Source organism: Misgurnus anguillicaudatus, chromosome 9 (genome assembly GCF_027580225.2).
Source record: "Misgurnus anguillicaudatus chromosome 9, ASM2758022v2, whole genome shotgun sequence".
Taxonomy (NCBI): Eukaryota; Metazoa; Chordata; class Actinopteri; order Cypriniformes; family Cobitidae; genus Misgurnus; species Misgurnus anguillicaudatus.
Genome location: NC_073345.2, coordinates 26,530,057 through 26,553,048, shown reverse-complemented (window position 1 = coordinate 26,553,048; position 22,992 = coordinate 26,530,057). Strand labels below are relative to the sequence as shown.

At 37.4% G+C, this 22,992-nt stretch overlaps 1 protein-coding gene across 1 annotated transcript in view; it reads right to left on the bottom strand.

Annotated features, from left to right (window-relative positions):
- Positions 1 to 22,992, bottom strand: part of whrna (whirlin a) — a 133,670-nt gene that overhangs the window by 108,685 nt on the left and 1,993 nt on the right. The gene's annotated exons all lie outside the window — the stretch shown is intronic.

The window sequence follows — 22,992 nt, the reverse complement described above, 5'->3', positions numbered from 1 at the left end:
GTATTCAGGCCAATCACAACGTACAGGTTAGTTGGCCAATCGGAGGATACAGCGTTTTTTAGAACGATGAGCTTTGTACAAAATCAATGTGTTTGAGGGAGACAGGGCTTAAAGGAGCAACAGTAATATACGGTATGTGAAAAAAAGGATTAGACTACTCCTAGACTAAAATAAATGTAAGAGTTGTCCAAACTAAAAACAACTTGCAGTAACATATCTTAAAATACATCAGTGCCCTTTGTTTTGCCTCAAAATGCAAAGAAGTAATGTTTTTAGTAAGACATGTTTGTTAAAACTAGTAATATTTCCTAATTAAACTAAGGCCTAGTCCTGGCTTAAGCTAATCCCTGTCGGGAAACCACCCGTTTTAACAGATCTTGTGTTGTCCCTTTAATTTATTTGAACACAAAATCAAAACAAAATGACATATGATGTGTTAAAATAACACGTTTAACAGATTTAGAGTTTAGGTGTTAAACCAGTCACCTAAGTCAGTGGTTCCCAAACTTTTTCAGTGGTGCCCCCCCCTTGTTTATGGTGCATTCCTTCGCAGCCCCCCAAAGAAAATTTGTGACAAAAAACTGTTATAAACTCAACATTTTACTAAAACACATATTAAATTATACAAAAAAGTAGTGCTTTTGGTTAGTAGCCTTATTTTTTTATGTTTAATTACACAGAATTCATGATTAATTAATGTATTTTATAAAATGTCATAAAACTGGGGCCCCCCTGGCACCATCTAGCGGCCCCCCTGGGGGCCCCGCCCCCCAGTTTGAAAACCCCTGACCTAAGTCGTGAATGCACTGTCAAAAAATTTCAATAAATGGTCCCCAGAAGTCACTGGGGCAGTACAGTACACCTTTGCAACTAAAGAGTTCATAGTAGTACCTCAGAGGTACATACAGTATTCATAGCAGAGTGTTTATTAGTATGTCAAAGGTACATATAAGTACCAAAAGCCGCACATTAGGACCTTTATAAAGGTTACTGTCCAAGTGACAGCTTGGGAGCAGTTTTTGAAAAAAAAATTCAAACTTATTTTGTGTATTTTGTATAATACAATGTGTTTGTGTGGTTTATGGTTAAAAACACATTATTTTCAGATTTCACTCTCTTCCTGAAACGCAAGGTCTTTACCACAGCACCAATCCCAGGAAGTAAACTGTTGCCTACAATCCATGAGTTTGATGTAGTCCAAGAAAAGAGATTTACGTTGAAAAGATAACTCGCGTCATTGTTTACTTTAGGGTATGTACCTTTTGCATATGTTTAACATATACTAATAAACACTTACACACCCAAGGAAATGTAAAAAAGTGAATCAGACAATAGGTGCTCTTTAAAACAATGATGAGCTGATATGGCACCACAATAGCAAGCACAAACCGTTTGACTATTCTTTATTGCCTGTTAAGTGAGAAAGATACTTCTTCTTAGGAGCAGAAAAGTGTCATCGACTATACCAGCATGGGCTAACTAACCGAACATTGACCCTCTCTGTCTCTAATCTGAAATGTGTGCTTGGACTTAACAACCCTTTGGGGACCAATTTATCCACAGTAGTGAGCTAAAAAAAGTCCCCCTGGGGACATTTGGGATTGTTCTCATTTGTAAAAGCAGTGTATGAATGGAGTATATTGATTGATAGTTCACATTAGAGCTATAAGTAATTTTGCAACTACAATGTCTAGAAACTCTTATTAAAATATAAGTAGACTGTTAGGGGTAGGGTTAGTAGAATAAGTTGACGTAGTTGCAAAGATACTAATATCTGTCGGGGTATCATCACAATAAAGTGTAAGCAGATGTTAGGCAGACAGTCTACTAATACTAACAGTTGACAAGAGCTTGTATAAGTTACTTATAGTTAGTAAAACGTGTTACCTTTAAGTCTATAGTAATCACATAGAGACAATAAAAATATGCTCATTTTCCAGCTACCCTAGAGTTAAACATTTGTTTTTTATCGTTTTGGAATCAATTCAGCAGATCTCCGGGTCTGGCGGTACCACTTTTAGCATAGCTTAGCATAATCCATTGAATCTGATTAGACCATTAGCATCGCACAAATTTTTTTTCCTATTTAAAACTTGACTCTTCTGTAGATACATCATGCACTAAGACCGACTGAAAATTAAAAGTTGCGATTTTCTAGGACGATATGGCTAGGAACATTCTGGCGTAATAATCAAGGATTTTGCTGCTGTAACATGGCTGCAGAAGGCGCAATGATTTTACGCAGGGCCTGAAAATAGTCCCCTTCGTAACTTTCAATAGCAGGGGACTATTTTCGGGCACCGCGTAATATCATTGCGCCTCCTGCAGCCATGTTACAGCAGCAAAGTCCTTGATTATTATGCCAGAATCAGGGTATAATTCGTAGCCATATTGGCAAAGAAAATCGCAACTTTGAATTTTCTGTCGGTCTTAGTTATTACCAAAAATGGTAAAAATCAAATGTTTAACTCTGAAAATGAGCAAATAAAAAAAAGAGTGTCCCTTTAAAGTGGATCTCTGCAAATGCATGTAATAGTGTTTTTTAAAATAAAAACCAAATATTTATGATATTTTTTACATTTATTATTACAAACCTAAGCCTAAATATTATGCATGATGAAAGACTGACCCAGTGCACTTGCTGATAAACAGACGCGTGTACGCGTGCACACACACACACACACACACACACAATCACAGGCATATAATACAATAACCATCAAGCAAACCAATCTAGGGTACAATTTAAAACCAGCCTAAAAGCCATTTCCCAGTTCTTATCAATGCATACTAACAATTTTAATCTTTAAACGGGATCATGAGAGAGTATTATTGTTTCATTTACGATCAGCTTTAGTAGAGCCAAAAAACAGTTGTAAGGAAAAACAAAGAAATTCCGAGCTTGTGATTCTTACTCACAGATTGAATCCCACAAATGCCTCAGATCTGTCAACAGCTGGGAGAAAGGCATAATACGCATGAAAAATGAGTGGGATAAATACAGTCTTGTGTCTCACAACCGTTTCTCAAAGCTCAATTTAGCACTAAAGCTTCTTTTATAACTAGGAGATATTAGACACAGGTGGCTAACTGCTGCACTAAGCATCCATCCCATGTGGAATGTAGCTGCGATTTTTCAGTATAAGGAAACTGCAGCAAAAGAGATTCTTACCCTATTCAGGCCATTGTGGGCGGGTTAATGTGGGTGAGAACCAAAGGCGAGATCCATATTAACCCCAGGGCCTCCTGCACAGCCAGAATGTTAACAAAAGATAAATTTGAAAGGTGCACTGGTGCATCAAAATTACTTAGTCGTCACTTTTAGCCAAAAAAACTGCACTGCACTGCAATGTGCTATATAATTTTCCTAAATAATCAGATTTACAGTTTTCTCTTGGCAGAAAACAAAATATAAAAAGATTAATTTAGACTTAAGTAGAGACCTAATGCCCCATTCGCATTTCAAGCGACGCAGCACCAAAGCAACATAATCCCATTCATTTTAATGGAGAGCTGGCAATATACGGCAGCACGAGTGACCGGATGGGGCGTGCCCACTGATCTATATAAATGACTGGATTGCGCATGACGTCACAACTGTGAAGCCACCGCCATGTTGGTATACCCAAACATTCTATTAAATAAATGGACGCGATCAGATTTTAATGATAAAACATCACTTTACTAGTCTTCGTTTTTATATCTGAAGTTACCCTGTACATTATGACAACACAAACGTCCTAAGCATGTACATAGTTATTTACTGAAAGTTGAACATTTTAGTTTTTAATCTGTTATTATACATTCATCTTCATTACAGTATCAGATCAGCAGACAGACCGCAGCATATTTAGTATTAACGACAAACATGCTCATTCTGAAATCTAAACAAATAATCATACTTTGTACAGTATGTGCATGCAATAATTTGCTGGTTTTATGTTATTTAAACTTACAAGTTACCTAAACTTATTTAGAGAAATAACGCTGACCGTGTAGCTGAATGTCAAAAAAAACTTTATTTATACCCGTGTCATTAACAGAACGCAGCAGACACACTCACATTAACGTTTTTTTTACAAATCCATTTTCCTGCCTGATTTAAACATAAACATTGCAAATAACACCAGAATTAACAGTTAATTTACGTACACATATCCTTAAAATAATCTTGCGTGACTGATACGCTGTAAAGCGGGTGAATTTAAAACATGATTTTGAATGGAAGTCAATGACGCCGTCTGCCGGTTGGGTATACCAAGATGGCGGCTCGAACTCTGCGCTGGCTTCACCTCGCGCTGTTACGTAAGCGTTCCATGCGCAATCCAGTCATTTATATAGATCAGTGGGCGTGCCCGGCAATGCGAGAAAGTTGAAAACAGTTCTATGTGCATCATGTGTCTTGTCAAAAGAAGCGCCTGTTGCAGACACGTCTAAAGGGTTTATGATAAAAGAGACGCTCGCGTTTGCTAGATACTCGCATAATCTCATACGTAATCAGAGTTTACTGTTAAGAGAACGTCTTGCGTGTATTTTGTGAACGTGTGATGCACTTGGTTAACATGATACTCTGAACTCATATTTTGAATTTGCGCCCTTCGAATGAGCAGTAACAACCCGCCACTGGTAGAAAATATCCAGAATATCTGGGCTCTTTTGACTTGGGTGATAAGTAACTGCAGCAACCACCCTGGCCAACACCTTGCAACCACCCAGCAACGCCCTGCCAACTTTCCCTAAACTTGTGTTTTGCCCAGGCAAGCATTTTCTTTAGCTTTCCTTGCGAAACAACTCTCCCGAAGCAACCCTTTGCTCAAGAACACAATAAAAACTTATGACTCTCATTGCAAAGATCAAATCAGCCAGCATTTGATTACAAGTTGTAATCTTTAACTACTACACCACATAACTCTTATAATGTTGAGAGCTACAACACACAGATATGTCATTTCTACTGTGTGAGACATTTTTATGTCCCCCTATCAACACATGGATCTAAATGTGTGAAAAAATGATAAGAGTTTACAATAAGGTTGTATTTGTTAACATTACAAAATACGGTTACACTTTATTTTAAGGCGTCGTTGTTACGTTGTAATTATATATTTAAGTACCAAGTAATAATCATCAACAACAACATGTACCTACTGAAGGGTTGGGGTTAAGATTAGGGTTTGGTTTAGGATTAGTTGCATGTAATTATGCATATTTAACTGTTATTACTATAATAATTACATGTAACATGTGTAACAAAGACACCATAAAATAAAGTGTTACCCAAAATGCATTAGTTTACATAAACTAACAATATAGTTTTTCAGAATTTATTAATCTTTGTTAGTGTTAGTTAATGCCAATACAGTTGTTTATGTTAGTTCACACTGTGCATTAAAGGTGTAGCGGAGGATTTTCTCGAATTTTAGAAAAGAACCGCCTTTCGCAACTTCTTTAAAAAATGCAATTGCGCAACACTCCTGATTGACAAATAGGAGGACCAATAGTCTTGATGATCCACCCAGAAAAAAGAAAATCCTCCGCAATACCTTTAACTAAGGTAAAAAATACTTATTAGTCAATGTAGAAATGTACATAAACTTAGATTAAAAAGGTGGTATTTCATGCATTCGGTCTTATTAACACAGTTATAGAGTTGTTCCCTTATGCTAAACGTAGGCAAAGTGTCAAAAAAGCAGTTGGGCGTGTTACAGAGTATTTCTGTGTCGAATGCACTTCGCCAGGGTTCGTACAAGTTTCGGATTTTTTTTTTTCGATTACGGGTCCAGCTGACGTTTCAGGGGTTTCTATACGTTTCACTTCTTTTTATGGGTACTTCCACTGGAAAACCCCGCCCACCCGTCAATCAGCGGGAGACGCTAGAACTTACAAACATCACATCATGCGACAGCTTTGTTTAATTTCAAAACTCAACAATGGCATGAAAGAAGAAGTGTGTTTTTGGATGTAAGGAGAAGAAAGCCATCTTCCAAGCCTTATGAAAACAATGGATATAGTTTATTATCCGGTGTGGCAGCGGAGTTTTGCGTGTGTGTTTGATGCGCTGGATTTCATTGAAAAGTCCCAACCGGGTCATGAGTTGCATGTGGTTAGTAAGACTTTTGTCTTATGTTGGAAATAGGCGCGCGCATATTATATAAATGACACGAACATGTAGTGAATCATAAGTTATAAGTGTTGTATTGTTGTATGACTCGTACTCGCTCCTCCCGCGGAGTAACTCCTCCTTCTTCATTTTTTCAAACGTTATCTGAAAGATTCGGTAAAGCTAATCTTTCTTTTATAAATCTGATTAAACTAAAGACTCTTCAGAGATATAAAGGATATAATACTACTCTATAGGTCCTCCAGATTAACATCATATATGCAGAAACAGTGTGTGCAATGTGAGCTTTAATAAATGCTGTAGAAGTATTGTTCATTGTTAGTTTATGTAACTTGCTGACAAGTTGACACCCTCATGTGAGCTAACTATCAAATCTCCAATGATCAGTGGAGAAAAAGAAGAAGAAACATGACACGACACTAACTCAAAATCACTGTCTGAAATAACAAACCAAGCACAAGTGAACCATGTCATCATTGTTTGACTACATCATTCAATCCACTGTATTCTCAATGGTAAGCAGTATGTATCTGTCACTAACCCCTACTGTTCATGAGGAACATATGAGCATGTCTTCATGTGATCCTGAGTGGCAGAACAATTATATCACCTATCAAATCCCTGCCCTCTTATTACAGTGCCCTTCAATCATAACACTCGACAGCTGCTCGCCCCGCCCTCCTTCACCCCGAACATTCCCCAGATGCTGCGATTTTCCCTGACACAAGATCTTGAATGTACAGCCAGCCCGAGGAGATGAACGCTTGAGTTGATCTCTTCTATTGGCAGTGGCCCACGGGCAAAAATCTCATCAGTTTGTCTCTGTGGTTTGGGGGGGTTGTGTTTTATGGTGACAAGGTCTAAACTCAGGCCTCATACCCTGGGAGGGGATAAAAGTTATCTGCAGATCTGACGGCCAGGCATCACATCCACCAACAGAACTCATTTTTCCAGAAACATAAATCTCCAAAGCGGAATCAATTATCTTGGAACAGGCGCCGACTTAAGACCTCAAGTACGGCGGCTTCTGCCGTTGCATCATAATCCACAGAGATATAATAAAACATTGCGACCCTTCCTGACCCCAGACAAATCTGTGCAGAATTAATATCTCCATATGCCTCGGACCCCTCCCCTGAATACTTTTCTCCATATCGGAGAGGTAAACAGTACATGTTTGAGGAATTAAACTGAGTCCTCTTGAAAGCACATTCTCACTAATAAGCGATTTTTAAATCTGCCTAAACATCTTAATTATCTCTCTAAATCTCAATCCAATGTGACCAAACAATATGTCTTCCTCAGTTCTGAACAGATATGAAAGCTTCCTATTTTTTATATAAGATAATAAACCCAATACTGTTTGGAGGACAGCAGCTTAAGGCATTAAGAATTTTTAAGCATTGCTCCATGACAAAGTCCCGGTGTGTCAACAGATTAAATTTATTTATTTATTTAACAGTAATTTAGGTTTCATGCCTTGGGTTTTTAAAGCCGTGTGAATAAAATATAAATGTAGAAAACAAATTGCACATAGTTTTAGCTGCACCTTAATCATTTTTCAGGACAAAGCACCCTTAGTTAAAGAGGGAGTAGGGTCTCAATTACACATTGTATAAAGAGTTATAAAGAGTATATATTCATCCACATCAGTTATAGTTATTATTGCACTGCAAAGCATTTAAAATCATCGCTACTAATGCTGTCATTACTTTAAGTTAACTTATGGTGTTTTCAGACCTGTACATCGATTGCTTTGTTTCCGAAACCAGGGGTTAAATGGCTACAATGGTGCAGTTTCATGTTGGTTCGGTTCGCATTCACAAGGCGATATTTCCAAACAAACCAGACTTTGTTAATACAAGTACGTGCATAGAGGTCAACCGATATGTTTTTTTCTCTGGAGACAATTTAAAGACAGAACGCGTGCGCGCGCGGCTCTGCTCTCTCTGTCACGCAAACAAAGATCATCATCACTCATTAATCACATGAAATGAGCCTAATCTTTGCACGGACAGTGCACCGCGAGAGTCCGTCGCGCTGTTGTACTGGCTGCTTAATTCGCGCGATCCCACCATCGTTGGGCTGTAAAGCTGTAAGGCACGGCTGCACACACACGGGAGCGATCTGCTTGCAGCAAGAGGCAGCGTCACGAGCATAGACATAGGCTGTGTCCCAATTCAAAGGCTGCTACCTTCTAAGGACGTATTTTAAGACCGATTGCGTCACAGCAGCGCGACTTGAGGCTGGTAAGGACGTCCCAATTCAAAGGATGCTTAGAATGAAGCCTCAAAATGCGTCCTCATTTCTCCGCGATGTTAAGGATAGAACGAATGGATCCTTAACAGCCGAGGATATCCCAAGATTCATTGCGCGCCTGCAACGGCGGCTGGATATTCTAAAATAAACAATTAAAACCTTCATTAAATAAAAGTGTGTATTTATCAAAAAAAGTTTGTCACTGTTTTAGTATTATAAGTTATGTTTTGTGTTAATATTATTATTTTTATGATGTATATATTTCTATGGTTGATTAATTTAATTTAATATACTGTTGAATAGTTTAATCTACATCAACGTGTCATATTTTCTAAACTAAATTAATATTTCTCTGATTTCATATTTATTTTAATAAGTCAGAAACGTTTCCACTATGTCCTGCTGACAGGCGCAGCAGGTGACGCCAATTATGGGTCGTCCGAAGGTTAGACCGTCTCATTTCAGTTCTCTTCGCGAACTTCTGAGGCTGCCACCTTGAAAGACCGAGTGCTCATTTTTAAGGACCCATGCTTATAAGGTCGCAGCCCTTGAATTGGGACACAGCTATTATATACGTAGACACCTCGTAGACGGAGCTGCCTATTGGAGCTGACGTATCGCGCGGCCGCCATCTTGGATGGGTCTCCAGTGCGCTCCCTTGCATTCATTTCTAATGCGGAATAATCATAACTCCCCTAATTTTTACCGGATTTTCACACCGTTTGAGTTGTTGTAAGCGGCAGATATTTAGTTATGATACAGGACGCTTTCACACATTGAAAAATACTGCTTTCATGCTAAAATACTTTGTATTATGCTCTTTAAGTATTGCATATTGACAGAGGCAGACACTACTTAAGTATTTTACTTTCTACATAAAAGTTAATTTTCAAGTATCTGTATTTTATCAGTGTTTTTCTTTGATCATAATTTTTACTCCACTACATTTCATAATTTTTTAATAAGTTTTTGGTTTATATTTAATACTTAAGTACATTAAACATCTACTTTTTTTTACTTTTACTTAAAAAATACTTTAGTACTACTTTTACTCAAGAAAAGTAAAAGTACACAATTTTTATGTAATTTTTACATAATTAGGTATTTTATGTAATTAGGTATAAAATTAATTTTAATATGAATGAATTAAGAATGAATTGGCTGTGAGAATTTTCATTCCAAAATAGCGGCCGCGCTACTGAAGCGCCATCTAGTGGCTGTTGCCAAAAACGAATCAGAGTTTCCCCTCTTGTTCTTCTTTACTCTTTGCTACAGAGCTTTGACGACTCTGTCACAACAAAACCCTCCCGTTTTATAGCAACTTCCCATTGCCACCTCATGCCTGTATCCCTGAGAAACCTTCAAATGTGAAGAAAAAACAGTGAGAGATCATGAGAGAGAGAGTACCAGTTCCTGCTTAACGTTGACATAATATTATAAATAATAACGTAAAATAATCTAAATGATTGTTCAATCTTACTTGTGAAATGTAATCCCATGTGATCTGGAATCAATACTGCGCCGGTTATTGCAACCGTAAGCTGCACAAAATACGGGCATAGTTGCTTTCTTTCCGTTAATTCCGATTGACTCTGGTGCTATCGTACAGTGAAGAGACCCATCCAATATGGCGCCGACGCTTAATGCGTTCCAGCACGTCATGAGGTGTCTACGTATATAATGTCTATGGTCACGAGTTCTACAACAACGCTTAGGTGCCCGCAGATGCGCCTGCATATTAATCGGCCTAATTTTGCAGCAAAATCGTCCGAAGCCGATTTTTTTAAATATGCCAAAAATCGGCCAATTAATCGGCCCAGCATTTGTTTAAAAAAATGAAAATGGCATCTACTCCAGTAAATGCTTTTTCTGCGGGGGACCCACCCACATTTTCAACGCCCAGGTAGCATTTGTGCTCAGTCTGCAGATATCTGGGCACTGGTTTTAAACAGGCGCAGTAGCACGCACACACAAAAACACACACACACACACAAAACTTCTTAAACAGCGTGTGAGCACTGCATTGAGATGTGTTTCGCATCTTGTGCTTAAATATTTCACTATTTCAAAGTAGCTTTTTAAAAAAAGTTGCCAGCCAGCAATAGAATTTTTATGATTTTCACAAAAGTTTAATGCCTTCCACACCAATCCTTTCTTCCAATATATCAAATGAAAGAACCGACCCTCTGCTTTTAAACAGCAAAAAACAATGTATCTTCATTTGTTCTCTATTTATCACAGTTTCTTCAAAAATACTTAAAAGCTAACTCCATTTATGTTAGAGATCAAAGAATGGTGGTCAAAACATACAAAGAGTATTTACTGGTTTTGGATTTGTAGACGCTTAAGTGATTTATAAGTTGAGTAAGAGCGCCACCTAGTGAAATAGCGAAAATATGGATTGCCGTAAAAACTCGTCATTCTCTTAAAGGGGACATATTATGAAAATCTGACTTTTTCCATGTTTAAGTGCTATAATTGGGTACCCAGTGCTTCTATCAACCTAGAAAATGTGTTAAAGAACAACCCAGTAATTTAGCTTTGGTAAACCATTCTCTGCAAGCATAGAATAGGAAATTTGGCTCCCCTTGTGATGTCAGAAGGGGATAATACCACCCCTTAATCTGCACTATCCAACCACGGCACTGCCATTTAGTGCAGAGATCAGCTCATTTGCATTGTAAAGGGCACACCCAAAATGGCACATTTTTGCTCACACCTTCAAAGTGGCAATTTTAACATGTTATAATAAATTATCTATATGGTATTTTGAGCTAAAACTTCACATACGTACTATGGGGACACTAAAGATTTATTTGACATCTTAAAAAAGTCTTGTGAATGTCCCCATTAATTGACAAGATAACTCGTCAATGGTGGGGAAAGAGTTAAATTGGAAATGTGAAATTATAAACTTTTGTGACTGCAGCACTGGCTTGTTTGCGTGTGTTAAGTGCACAAACAATTTTAACACGTTATTTTCCCCCATAACTACTTAATCTAATTAACGTGTTAAATTAACATCCCTAATTTTTTTAACAAGTAAATGCATTAGCTAACATGAACTTAAAAGTATAATGCAATATAGTTTTTTTATAAATGTATTCATCTTTGTTAATTTAAGTTGAAGCCAATACATTTGGTTATTTCAGTTCATTGTGTATTAACTAATGTTAACAACAAAGCTAAGGCAAACAACAAAGTCAAGACGGAACATATAGAACTGATCTCTTTTTTACATCTTTTATTTCAATATGTGAGTATTTTTAAAAGATATGGCTCGGTAGATATCACGAATGTGTCTGCGTTGGGATTTGTGTAAAACTGCTTTGTTTATGTTTTGTATCACTGGCATCAATAGCTCTTTTCTTATTGCATTTTAAGTAATGATAAATATGAACTACTGCCACCTGCGGGTACAAAAAGTTACCTCCTCTGATGTAGGCGCAGAACAGATTTGGTATTTGGCCAACATTCGTGTGGTGTGGCAGGGCAACTTTGGACCCATATGCAGCCAGCATGTGGGCAACAAGAGCCGTCCTCACAGTTTTCGCTATTTGGCGTGTCATTACACTGTGAAATTAACTAATGTTACCAAATACAATCTAATTGTAAAGTGTTACCACTTAATATTGCATTTTTGATTAACACAGTAATTATATCGAAAAATTGCTTGAGATTGCCTTGGGACCCCCGTTGAGCTCCACAAATGCATGAACTAAAGACTCGCATGATGAAGATAATTACAATCATTTAATACGCAAAGCCTTATAAACACAGACTCAGGTGTGGCTTATTACATTTTAATGCTATGTGTTTTCATACTGGGCACTGAGATGCTGCCCACCACCCTCGATGACGCTGGTTACTGACTCAACCTTGCATAAATGCACACCACAGAAAGAGAGGGTCAATTAGCAGATGAATCCAGTGAACAGCGCGGCTATAAACCCATCCAGCAAATCAGAAATGACATCCATTGCCAATAAAATCCAGATCGATGGGCCTGGAGCAGATCATTAATACAGAATCTCAATACACACTGTATAGACAACTGGGGCAGATGACAGTAAAGCTATAGCCCTGAGAGGAAAGAAAAAAACTACACAAAAGTAATCTTTGTAGGTCATTACCGCCATTTCTCTCATGCGACAGTGAAAATTGTCAAGTGTAGTCACTCAGGGTAGAAAGGTACAGCTCTGTAACATTGTCACATGCACGTTGACTAAGACTCAGTGTGAACTTCCTCACAGAGTGGGGCGGCCATTTAGTCACTTAATGTTTTGTTCCCAGCAGACGGGCTAAACAGCCAATCTCACACTGTTACTTTACTGCTATGCTCAGCAAACGCTAGAGAGAGGTCATTAGAGAGTCACATGACACTAAAAAACAGATGGGACAAACAAAACAAACCCACATGCTGGCGATTCATGTTGCGCTTACAAATTTCCTGTTACAGACAAACGCGCTCACATGCGTACAAGCAAGCACACTACTGCAGTAAAATGCATTTACTAGATGTAGATGGTTGTGTTCATCTCACACGTTATGCAAATTGTACCCTGGGGTCATGTGAGTACATCCTATCAAATGTCATTTGGATCAATAAATCTCTTCAATAAAACGATACACTTACACAAATGTGTTGCATGCACATGCAGATATGCGTGCATGTGCGTGTGTGCAGTTAAACATTAATAGAATAAGGAATACGGATATTATGAAAAACTGGATTTTGCATTCAGGGCATTTGTACACTAATCAAGTAAAAAAATTGGAGAATAGAGAGGGACAGAAACGGTTAGGTTATTTATGTATATGACCGTATATAGAAATGCATTATGCGAGCCTGTGTGAGTGAGGAGGAGGGATGTAAAAAAATTGGGATGTAGATGTACTGTATGTGAAGCTCAGATGCAAAAGCTGTTAATAGTCACCTCGGTCAAAAATGAGATAATGGTATTATCCGAATGCTCTTGACGCGTATTATATGTTCATTAAATACCTTTGGTTCAAATCCGCTTAATCTCGACCTCAGGAAATTTAAAGATGTCGCTTTGTTGGCAAAATCCGCTAAACACCACCTTTATTTTTTGACTCTCTAATTCTTCTAATTGTGGGTTCACACCACACGTGTTTGAGGCGTCAAATTTGCGTCAAAAACGCTTGAACATTTTGAGTTTACTCGCTTCAATCGCGCGTGAAATCCGCGCATGAAATTCTAGTCACCGACACATTCACGCGGAATTTCAAGTCATGGGAGGGGCTTCTGCGACTCCGCTAGCTTCCTGTAATCATGTCACTACTAGAGCAAGCTCCTGATTGGTTAACACGGCGGGTTTTTCAGCAAAAGTTCATTTTTTTCCAACTTGCGCGTTTCGCGCGAACTACACAGCCAAATGAGGCGGAATTGCATCTACCACACTGCAATAAATGGCTCATTCACGCTGCGAGACCTCCAGACGCGCGTCAACGCGTCTTTACATTGACTTAACATTGAAATCACTCGCGCTTGTCAACCTGGACTTTGGAGTACTTGGACCTGAATACAACCCAAATGTGACAGTGACATGGATCACAGCGCCCCCTAAAGTCTGGTTGAGTTTCTTTATTTTTACATTCTGACTATTTGCAATGTTTCTATTTGCATCTTTAGTGATTTTGCAACTGTTTACTGTCTTGTCCAAAGAAGTGTTTTTTTGCACAAGTGGAGTTTTTTGACAAAAAAACTTTGCATGCACATAGAGGGTTTTGCCGCACAGTAAAATTTGTTAAATACCAATAAAATAAGTGACATTTGTGAAAATAAGACATCTCAATTACTCACTAATAATTAAAGTGTAATTACTGAACCTAAACATAAGAGCCTGATAAAAAATAGCTTATTTACAAGAAAACATGTCAGACGCACTTAGAGGGTTTTGCATCTGAACTCCTCATATGTTAAGATGGTTTATTATCATATGTGCGCATATTTACATTTACATGCAGACTCACATACAGTAAATAATATATATGCTTGTATATGTAATTATTCATACAGCCGCCTTAATTTTTATTTTCAATTTTGAGATGTTTTGGGTCAACATTTCAATCAACCAATCAAATCTAAGGGATAAGTTTAAATTTAATGTAAAGTTTAGGCTTCCATTCCTACGATTTCCGTTTGATTTTAGTAATATGTTAGTGGTATCATGTAGGATAGGGTTTTTCTACAGGAATGTTGACTCTGGAAACTTGGAAAAATCAAGTTGAGCTCATACATTCTTATATTTATGTATACACACACACAGACAGATGGTAAGTCATCTTTACATATTTACATCCCACACTTTTCCCCTCTCTCTCTGTCTCTGTCTGACATGACTTGTGTACGTGTTGAGACAAGGTGGAGTTTCTTCAATTATTTACTAGCACAAGTCAACAAATAAGGCATCAGCCAATCACATGCCAAAGCAAGCGAACTGGCCAATGAGAAAAGGCTTGCATATCATCAATACTGCAGTGTCTCATTAGAGACACAGCAAATTTTAGCTCAACATCCGTTCTCTCTCACTTAGACTAAAAGCGTCCAGTCATCCAAATACAAGAGCTCATGCAACAGATGGCCATGGACCAGAAAGCACAATAGGAAGCTGGGTTCAGCAAGAAGGGGGAGGTGCTTGACTATATCTGATTACATGTCTGTGTCTTTCTTAAAGGCTTAAGAGAGGACAAAAACAAGAGGTTTATAAATTACGTCAAACTTCAATTACTTATACCACACACAAAATAATGATTATATTAAAAAATGTACATCCATAAAACAGATGAACAAGTCGATTTGGAGCCGAGGTTGGTTGTAAACACTGTGTCTTGTGTTAATACATTCATTGTTATTTATGTTACAATAAAATGAGTGGTCCAGTTATTTTATAAAGCAATACATTACCAATTATGCATACAGCAGACAGTTTTATTTAAAGTGACTTACAAATGACAGTCGCTACTAAAGCAACAGATTGTAGTAATGCAAAGCTTCAGAATTACACCCAGCGGTACAAGCATAAGCTTGTAGTGTTTCAGAAAAGTACAGATGTACAAGCTAGTTAAGATTAGATGTACAAGTAATAGAAGTACAGAGTATAAATAAATCAATAGACACAGTGTCATGGTCATAAATGGCCCCAAGCTGTCACTGGGGCAGTACCATTCAAAAAGGTCCTAATATGTACCATTTAGGTACAGATATGTTTACCAATATGAACATTTGAGGTACTAAAATCTGTTTTTAGGTGCAAAGGTGCACTTTTTTAAAGGGTACCACCCCAGAGACAGCTTGGGATTATTTTGTACCCATTTCTTCTGACAGTGAACTACGGTGTTTCCATATTTTTGAACATTATTTTGCCATTATAATTCCATGTTTCTTGACCTGTAAGCTGATAGCACCTCGGACTACTTTGAAAATACCATGATATTAACAGGAAATTACAATACTACCACTAACTGTACCATGGTGACCACAGTAGGGATGAGAGGGGCACAAACTAATGCAGGGTTAATTGTAACGCCTAAAAAACAAGTCTCCAGTATACAATGATAATGAATTGAAAACAATGTAAATACTATTCATCAAAATGATAACTGTTAATACAATATCAGGGGGAAATGATATTGACAATTATGATAATATTTTGTCTTAATTGTGCAGCCCTATAAAAATATCTATTTATATGCATTGATGCATAATACAAGGATGATCATGCATGGATGAATGTGTGGATTTTCACCTGCTAGAAAATTTGATTTAAACACAAATAATTCAATCAAATTCTATTTATATACTAAAGGTGGATATTGTTTATATATCTGCCTATAATAGATAGATAGAATTTGATTGAATTATTTGTGTTTAAATCCAATTTTCTAGCAGGTGTTACAACAAACGGTTGGAACTGTTTGTTACAATTAACCCCACCTATGGGGTAAGTTGTAACGTTTGAACTCCTGTCACTTTTGGTGTAATTGTACGATAACGGTAGGTCCCACAAACAAACTTTAAGGGCCCTATTTTCTAAGCGCATTGTCTAAAGCGCATGGCGTATGTTTAAACGGGCATGTCCGATGCCACTTTTGCTAATTAAACGACGGGAAAAATGGTGTGTTCATATTCTCCTAATGAGTAATGGGTGTGTTTTGGGCGTAATGTTCAATAAACCAATGAGAGTCTTTGCTCTCATCCCCTTTAAAAGACAGTTGCGCTGGATGTCTAATCCCTATTTAGATGACAGACTTTGTAAACTAGAAAAGTAAGCGGAAGAAGAAGATGACACCTGGTTTAAGAATAATGTTTAAAAAATTGGTTGTTTTCATTTTTATTGAAATTTTAAATTAAAACCTTTAAAAGCGGTTTTCTTTCAGTCATAGAAGTACAAATAGCAATCTTTTAAATGCTGTAAATGTATTGATATCGTACATAATCATTGTAATCTCATAAAATAATTTGCAAATATGCAAGAAAAGGATTGTACTCTAAAAATACAAATGTGCGGAGAGCCGAAGCGATTCAGCACTCGGACAGCCCCATGTTTTTTTTTTAAAGAATTACTTAAAATGTTTCTCATCTCACCATATCCACAGGTACAGAGTCATCATATACAATAAATCCGTAGGGTAGTAATTAAAAAACATTTAAAAACAGATGCATTTGTTTAAAGCAAAGCATTTTTTTACTTAGGCTACAGGTGAAGCAGCTCTTTACGACTTTTAACGTCTCATAATCGGTCCTCAGTTATGTTCAAGAGACTCAATAATAATCTTTTACATTCAATTCTTTAATCTTTCATATTTAAAAGCGTTTTTGTGCTGCTGCGCATTCATGTATGTGATAAGCAAACCCGCGTTGTCATCCCGTTTATAGGTGCATATTACTAACTCGCTCTTAAAATAACAAAAACAATATAGCGCCATTGACTTTAGACCAGTTTTTAAAACCTGGTCTAAAGTCAATGGCGCAATATCAAGTCTATTGTAGTTGCCTCAAAATAGCAATGCGCCAACAATGCGCCTGAACACACCTCGTTTTCAGACCAGAACGTCCATGGGCGCAAAACTGGGCGCAAATGCATTTGCTATTTAAACAACGTGGCGATGAAAATGATAATTGCGCTGGGTTGAAACTAGCCAAAGACACTTTCGTCTCGCATTGCGCCAGGTGTATGATAGAGCCCCAAGGATTAATTTGTAACAGAGATGTGTGTGTAGATTGTGTAAAAAAATGATTAATCTAACTTTATTATTTTTGAATGATAGGGCCAAAGTCAAAAAGCGTTAGGTTGTGCCACGCTCTACGTACATATTAGCATAGGAAATGGATCCCATTGTTTCATTTAATTATTTTAGCATAACGTAGAAGACTTTGTGTAGCTGTTAGTGGAAGATTTTTTCAGTATTCAGTATTTTTAATCTGAGTAAGAAACAAACAGTCAAATATTTTCTGTTTCTCTCCAGGTTCCCTGCAGCATGGAAGAGAGACTGCCAAGTCAGAGCGTCACGCTTCACTTTCAAACAATAATTCAGCATTTGTGTATGTGTGTGGTGTGTGTGTGTGTGTGTTTGTGCATGAGAGAGAACAAGAGAAAATGGGATTCATTCATTGCAGCGCTATAAAAAACTGATGTAAATTTAGTATCACTGTTTTATTTTTTAGTTTTTATACATAATGGCTTTGGAGCCATAAAAGGTCATAAAAGTACTTTTGGCAAGTGAATACATTTTTACCGCACTGTGCTTTTTCATGCTGTAATATGTTAAAATACACACCGAAGCCAAAAATCTTTCATAATTCTTTCCTTTAACAAGGACAAACGTCAAATCCATTTAATAAACGTGCTAAAAGGAGTCTTGCCATCTAGCACATGCTCTTTATTAAACGCAACATTTATAACATTGCCTAAACTCCTCGTTTTCACTCCCTATCACATTTTCAATTCAGGCAAAACAAACCCACACTATTAAAGGCAGGGTGCATGATTTTTGAAAAACACTTTGGAAAAGGGAGTCGGGCCGAGTACCAAAACACACTTGTAGCCAATCAGCAGTAAGATATATCTACTAACCGACATCATTGCCTGGGTTGCGTATGTGTGGGGCGGGTCTATCAAAAGAAGGTCCAGATTCTATTGGGGTAAGGGTGTGTTTGTTTAGGAGATTTCAAATATCAACATTGGCTTTCAGATAGTGGTGTGACGGATCCCAATTGATTCATGATCCGTACGGATCACGACCCATGGTTCGGCTCGCATGCGATTCGCGGATTAATGCGCAAATTTAAATAGGGTAAGTGTATCATTTGCACGTGTTTCAAAGGTGTTTCACTTGATGTGTAAACTTTAGAGAGTTGTGCTACTGTGTCTCAAACTGTAGTCCATTAAAATACATTTGGTGAATAGAGCAATGAAAAACAAAGTTTTTTTGTGAAGCGACTGTTTATGCTGCACCATTTGGAATTCGCCCTTCGTCTGTGTGTGCGCACATTTAAGTGCACTCAAAAGTGGACACACGGAGAGACGCGTTTCAAAAAGCAAGCAAACATAATATCTTTCTGTTCTTGACAGGGCACATACAAACAAAATGATCTCCACAGTATTTTTTTATAATAAAAATATTTGTTTATGTTTTAAGTATAGATTACACAGAAACAAGTCCGTGCTTATCTTAAAGAGACAGTAATCTCAATTAACCTACCTAAGTCTGTGTCATTAATGGTAATCAAACAAGTCAAGGAGAAAATCACTTCTGTAGCTCTAAAAAATAATAATTATATTACATTTATACAATAAAGACGATGAAATTATTCATTTGATACGATTTCTGTACCTAATGCTAATTTTACATTTTTCCCACCCCTTTTTTGCTGATCCGAAAAATGTATGTGATTCGAACCATACGTTTTGTGGTCCATCACACCCCTACTTTCAGAGATCATGCACCCCACCTTTAACCAAAAAGGCTTGATGTGCCATCCCAGTGGCAGACCTGTGACCAGTATATCACAAAGATGAGGGGGGTCTTAAAGTTAGAGCAATGTGGACTGATGATCCACAGGTAGTCATTTATCAACAGATACCCAACAGGGAGTAATGGGCGATCATTAATCCTGGCTAGCCTCAAATTGATGAGGTCTGTCAGAGATAGCCAGTGTATGTTCTCCGTTTTATGGTGAAAGTAAATCAAGATAAAGAACACAATGGTTCTGATGTAAACCCATGAAATGCACAACGATCATGGGAGCATGAATCAATGTTTTGGGTACAAAGACAAAAAGTTTTTAAAGTGCTAAACTTTTCAAAATGCTAGACATCTGAAGCTTTGGGGGTGTATCTCTAAAATAAACAACAGCAGTGTGGTTGTCTTCACACGTGTAGTGAAGTTATTTGGTATATGCAGGATAGCAGTGTTTTTTTGTAAACTGAATACAGTTTTGTTAACCCAGCCACAGCCTAGCCATAATAAGAAAGCTGCAAACTGTATCTGACATCAGGACTGAATAAAATATTATGTACCAATGTGGTATAGCACTGAAACTCCGGCACTTCTGGATTTTGTAAAGCTCATGACAGACGTCTCCGCTTTCACAAGCGGCTGGCTGCCTCCTGCAGTTTTTCACCTCTCATTTGCATTTGACACTTTTTGTCGGCTGTCAATCCCACAATCCCCTGCACAAGCCTGTCGTTGAGCTCTCATACAGAATGAATTGAAAACAGCCCTTAGCTCTTTACACTGCACTAGCGGACAGGTACGGTTAGAGGCTTGACCTAGTAATGAATCTTCTCTCCTGGCTCTAACTGAGATTGCACTTGGTTCCATCTTGGATGGTAAACACTTCTGTCTTAATCATCTCTTAGTGTCAGGACAACCAAAGCAAGAGGGATTCACCCTTTTAAATCTTGAGCCAATGTGACAGCGGTTTATAAAATAAATGCTGTTGTTTTGGTTTGTTTAGGAGACACAAGAGCATTAAAATACAATCAAGCCAATGTAATCTAACAGATGCTCTAAATGCAAAGTAAGAGTAAGGAAGAAGGGGAAAAGGAACATATTGTTACTCCCATGCTTAAGGCAAGAAATGGGGTTAATACCAGAAGGTATCATCATTTATCAGAGTATGTGAACAGTAACCGCACTGACAGGTCATATTTTATTTCCCCTAGCCAGTGAGATTAAATCTCAGATGTTTCACGTAAAAAACAAATCTAGTAATCTCACACCTGTCTTCTTTAGAGTTCTGGAAGAGATCTCAAAGTCTCTATGCTTTTATTTGTCAGGAAATTAAGTTTGAGATCAAACAATTTTATTATACATGTATGCAAATGCCATAAAAAGAACCATTTTTGGTTCCTCAACTATTCAGTCAAAGGTTTTTAGAAGAATCATTTCTTCCATGCCTTTTTATAATTTAAACAAGCATTTTTCACAGCATAGAACCAGAAAGGTTCTTTGAATGTTAAAGGTTCTTTATAGAACCATTCAACCAAAATCGGCTTTATTTTTAAAGAGACACTCCACTTTTTTTGAAAATATGCTTACTTTCCAGCTCCCCTAGAGTTAAATATTTGATTTTTACTGTTTTGGAATCCATTCAGCTGATCTACGGGTCTGGCGCTAGCACTTTTAGCATAGCTTAGCACAATCCATTGAATCTCATTAGACCATTAGCATCACGCAAAAATAACCAACCAAAGAGTTGCGAATTTTTTCCAATTTATGGATTATGCTAAACTATGCTTAAAGTGGTACCGCCAGACCCGGAGAAAAGCTGAATGGATTCCAAAAAGGTAAAAATCAAATGTTTAACTCTAGGGGAGCTGGAAAATGAGTATATTTTCAAAAATGTGGAGTGTCCCTTTAAGAGTGCAGATAGTAACTTCAAGAAATAAGTTATCTTGGACGTATACTGTACTCAATTCATCTGCACCAACAGAACCCACTTTGCTCATTGAAGTCCAGCAGAAGGTCGTCTTCAGCCTGTCCATTCACTCATGCAGATCAATATGATTAACTGGGAAGAGCTGCTATGTAATAACAGTAGGGTGACGGGAATTTATAAACCTGCTGTTCCCTGTGCCAGTTTTCCCTAAAATAAAAACGATACCGAAGGGCACCAAACAGTTAATTGCTAAAGTGAATTTTCTGTTGGCACGCAGCCTTATTGAGATATGAACAAACGAGGGAATTTAAAAGAGTGTGCTTTCCTCAAGAGAGCTTTCAATAAGAGATGTGTCCAAGGAATTAAGTAGATTTTAGCCATATGCCAATACTTGATTAGATTTGGACTTGCAGGTTTCGTATTTATGTGTTAATATTTATGCATTAAACAGATGTTTTTATTTAAAACGATTTAGTAGTGCATTAGTTTACATGATCCCTGGGTATTGAACCAATGATTTTGCCATTATGATATGCTTTACTATAGTTAATGAGCTACAGGAAAATGTCTTGAGAAAAAAAAACACGCTTCTGAAACTTGTTTAAGATCAGTACTGTGCAAAAGTCTTAGGCCACCATCAACAGCTTACTTGTTTTAGCAAAGTTTTAATGTCCATCCATATTTATTTTTCACTCTTTTTTAGGATACAAACAGAAAATACAGGAAATATGTACACAATATTAAAAACAAAATTTTTTTTAGAACTAATTGTCTTCTTCAGACATCAGTCAGTATTTAGTGAGACCTCTCTTGGCACTAAACACATCTTGAGCTTTTTTGAGGAGACTGAAGTCCTGAAGTCATTCGATTAGAATTAGAAATTAGGATTTAATTTTATTTAGGTTTAAGAGATCCTGCAGCTCCTTGCTATTGCTGAAGTCGAAGGGGAGTTAACCACAAATACTTGACACTTCAGCTTATACTTTTATATTGTTTAAATGGTCAAAAATGGTCCCTAAAGGTTCCAAATGTGTACCAGTTATACAGATACATTTTGACATTTTTTTTTAAGTGTGCTGTGAAAGTGTGAGGCCAAAGTGTGAGGTGTGTGTTTACTTTGTTTTCTCAAACTTGTGTCTTTGAGGTTTTTGGATTGCTGGTCATCTGTTTGTGCTATATTAAGGTTGCTGGTTTTATCAGCTGACAAACACTGCAGACATGATTCTTGATGAGTATTTTATGTTAATTTGGTAGTGCATTGCATTAGCAACACAAAAGTCGTGGGTTCGATTCCCAGGGAACACATCTGATAAAAAAGTAGCTTGAAGGCACTGTAAACCCTTTTGGATAAAAGCGTCTGCCAAATGCGTAAATGTAAATGATGACGTCTCAGAAAGACAGAAAGCGCATTTCAGAACCATGGACAGCGCTCCTGCTTCAAGTACAGTTGGACTACAAAAAATGTGGCAAATTATTTTCTTGCAAGTATGCTTAGTATGTAAAATAAATGAGCAGAAATAACACTTATTCTTAAATGTCAACTGAATGAACTCGCTTAAGGTGACTAAGTATTATCGATGAGAAATCTGCAAGCCATGTGCAACCATTTAACCCTGGTCTACAAGCAAGTCAATAAAATCGGCATTTGTAAGGACCTTTACCAATTCATCTCAATACAAATTCAGCTGCTTGTCGCGCATAA